Source organism: Pygoscelis adeliae, unplaced genomic scaffold (genome assembly GCF_000699105.1).
Source record: "Pygoscelis adeliae isolate BGI_AS28 unplaced genomic scaffold, ASM69910v1 Scaffold164, whole genome shotgun sequence".
NCBI lineage: Eukaryota > Metazoa > Chordata > Aves > Sphenisciformes > Spheniscidae > Pygoscelis > Pygoscelis adeliae.
Genome location: NW_008824545.1, coordinates 301,306 through 305,429, shown reverse-complemented (window position 1 = coordinate 305,429; position 4,124 = coordinate 301,306).

Genomic DNA, 4,124 nt, shown 5'->3' with positions numbered 1-4,124 from the left:
CTGGGGCAGACGATCAAGGTCCAGCTCTCGTCCTCTGCTCTGCTATGCAGACAGAGCCCCTGGCCCCAGCCAGGCCAAAGGCAGAATAGAATAGAATAGAATAGAATAGAATAGAATAGAATAGAATAGAATAGAATAGGCTTCTCACAGGACATGCCTTCCAGCCCTTCCACCAGCTTGGTTGCCCTCCTCTGGACGCATTCAAGTGCCTTAACATCCAGAAAACTGTCTGGAGAATATTGGATGGGTTGATATCGCCACTTTCAGAGGCAGGTAGTCAAACACTTGTCTTGCAGCCCCTATATGTTGCTCAAAGTGCAAGACAAAAAGGTAAATAAATGTTTCATCCAGTGACTAGTATGAATCAGTGGTCTTTTACAGAGTGAGTACTCCCGCAGTACAGGAACATAAAGTTACTTGATCTCTATCCACACCTGCCTGAGAAGAAGTTTTCTGTTCATTCTTGTATTCTCCCAGTCCTCTTGATTTCAGTCATTTTAGCACAGCCCCCAGCCTCAACAGTCTCAGACCACAGAAATGCGGTTGTCACAGAAGTGTGTTTCTGTGTTTCTCTGTGGCTCCCATCATTTTTATTCAATTACACTTTGGTGCATAGGGAAGACGTATCCGGAGTGATCTACTTCTGTCACTTATGACAGAACTGCTATTTGCTGCATTGTGTGCACCAAGCAGCCTTGCTTTATTGCAGTTCTTTTTTTATGATGATCTAGGACAAGCTTTGTCAACAAAACAACTAAATTCCTGTTCTCTCATCTTTCTTTATGATCTGAAAGAAAATTGGCACTTGCTATGTCTAAAATAATTTCCAAAATGGCAGCAAAAGTGCTTAAATATATTCAGTGTGCTGAATGCATCAGATAAATGGCAGGCTTGGCTCATGTTAACAAGCTTTGCACTTTTTGTGTTCTTTTCATCTGTGACAAAATCCAGCACTTACCAGCCATTAAAGTTGCATTGTGCAAGTCAAAAATGCAGATATTTCTAGAGAATTTTAATCATATAATCACTGTACAAGACATTCAGATGTCAATATGCTCAGAATTTTTTTTTTTTACTCAATAAAACACGCACATAGACAAAGTCAAGAATTCTAAGAGACAAGATTTTATTTATGTTCAGTAAAACAGCTGTTTTGAAGATGGCAGTATTGATGACATTATCAGGGACTACACCAACCAAAAAGGTCATATCCAAGAACAGTGAGAAAATATATACATGAAGGGATGTTTTCAAACTCCAGAAATCTATAAATGATGCCACAGGTGATTAGAGCAAATATATTACAGCAATCTGCACAAGCAGGTGCTGGATATGCCACTCTGACTTCTGACATACAGAACAAAACGTGCCTGAAGTGAATGTGACAATTTTCCCTTCTTGCAGTTATTGTTTCTGGTTACCTGCCTATTCAGTCAGTCAGCATGATGGTACTTAATATCAGCACCTTTCTCCTACGGACCTGGGTCACTGGGCAGCATTTCACTATTCCAGGGCACTACACAAGGAGAACAACAAAACAGGACCTTCAAAAGAGCTCAAACAGTCTAAATGCAAGGGAAACAACAGGAAGGGGATCTGTGTGAGGACAGGAGGAGGCATGCACCAGGTTGCTCAGCACAGCTCCTCAGCCTCCCCGCTGCCTGCCACTTTGTAAACTATTAAAATATTTAATACAGCACATGTAAAAAACAATAAAAAGGGGAGAGAAGGGCAAAGTAAGTAGAAAAAATGCCATGTACCCTGACAGCCATTTTCAGTCATATAACACTGTGCCTTTATGAAAAGCAAAACTTTTAATCAGTTCATCACCATATAGACGACATGGAGGTGACATGCTTGTATGCAGAACGCAGGGATGTAAATGAAAGAAGAAAGGTTCATTACTTCAGGTTGGCTTCAGTTTTGGCTGTCCCACTTCAAGTTAGCTGCAGTTTCTGTGCCTGCCAGTTCAAGATGGAGTTGGAACTTGGATTTCTGAAAATCAGAAACTGAAAGAACCCTTTTCTCACACTAAACATATCTGAAATTCAAACCAAACAGAAAGTAATTTTAGATTTGGTGAAATGTAAGAAGAAAAAAAAAAACAGACCCTTTCTCATGGTCTGAATTTTCAGGCTTCAGGAAAGAATAGAGCTCTCTCCAAAAAAAAAAATTAAAAAGCTCTCAAAATCCACAACTAAAAGATTTTCTCAGTAAGCAAAAAGAGTCAACACTAGAAAGCTCACAGGATAGGTTATTTTCAGGTACCTTTTCAGGTAAATGGAAAAATTTAAATAAGCTTCAGAAAATTCTAGATTTAGATTTTCAGAGCTCTCAATTTCTTTTAAAACCCCAAAGGAAGGAGCCCAGATATTAAAAAAATTTCAGGGAATAGGTAACTCTTGCAGCTTTTCTTCGAAGTGCTCAAAAGGCCAGTCACTTTATCTAAATCAGGAGCAGAGCTCTGCAGAAAGGCTTTCTAACAAAGTTTTGGCTGTTTGCTGAGCCCAAATACGTAGCTTTCACAACATGGCACCTGCAACAAAAGCAAGAGCCAACTTGTGTTGTCAAAACAACATTTATGAGACAAATACCTGCTAGGGATCAGAGGGACAGAAACTCACTCTGGCTGTGAGTTTGCTGGGTTTCAGGGTTATTATTCTGTAAGGTGAATCTTAACTGTAAGGTGAATCCTCACAACATCCTAATACTATGACAGACAAATATTATGAGAATCTGAAAAATTACAAGTGAAATAGAAGTGATGAGAAATTCCTTTTCTGCTGTAATTTCAGAAGTTATCTTTGTTTCCTGGGTTGACATGAGCAGTAAGACAAAGAGAGATATTTTATCTTTCTTACAAGTAAATTTTTTTTGATCCCTGTGATAGCACTGCAGCATTTCTTTATAAAACTATTTTTAGCCAATGGCATGGGTTATATCAGGTCTTAATTTCATCCCCATTTTCTTTAAACTGGACGATTTTTACCATAAGGATTCCTAAGAAATCTGTTCACATTGTAACAAATGTAAGTGAACATCTGTGAGTCACTGCTCATTTGTTCAGGCTATTAGCAAATACTAATTTCTGACTATCTCAGCTCTTGACATGATAGCAACAGGAAAATCTATGCTCCCATTCCTAGTGCATTTCTAGAAACACATCTCTGTCTGACCCTTCTGGTAACAATCACATTGTCGTGGTTTAACCCCAGCCAGCAGTTAAGCCCCACACAGCCATTCGCTCACTCCCACCCAGTGGGATGGGGAAGAGAATCAGAAGGGTAAAAGTGAGAAAACCCATGGCTTGAGATAAAGGCAGCTTAATAGGGAAAGCAAACGCTGCGCATGTAAGCAAAGCAAAACAAGGAATTCATTCTCTACTTCCCATCGGCAGGCAGGTGTTCAGCCATCTCTGGGAAAACAGGGATCCATCACATGTAATGGTTACCTGGGAAGACAAACACCATCATTCCAAACATCCTCCCATTCCCCCTTCTTCCCCAAGCTTTTATTGCTGAGCATGGCATCATATGGTATGGAATATCCCTTTGGTCATTTGGGGTCAGGTGTCCCAACTCTGTCCCCTCCCAACTTCTTGTGCACCCCCGCCCTGCTTGCTGGAGGGGCAGTCTGAGGAGCAGAAAAGGCCTTGACGCTGTGTAAGCACTGCTCAGCAGTAACTAAAACATCCCTGTGTTATCAACACTGTTTTTATCACAAATCCAAAACATAGCCCCATACTAGTTACTATGAAGAAAATTAACTCTATCCTAGCCCAAACCATCACACACATTTCATTCTATAGCTTCATGAAAATCACAGGAATTACAGAAGGGAGGTTTTTCTCCCTTACCACTTGAATCCAGACCAAGCCCAAAGAAAGGGAAAACTATCCAAGACTTACAAAAACACACCTGAAGTGAACATTCTGCCTTTTTTGTGTAGCCAGAAGAGTAAGAAAACAGATGGGATACACCTATGTATTGAATTATAATTCCATTTGAGTTTCAAGCTGATCTTGTTTTGTCTGAAATTCCTGGTTTTAAAACAAGGTTAAAAGAATACCTGAAAGTCTAACTTGCATGAAAAGCTGTGTTGTAAACACACAGCCCAGCTTTTCC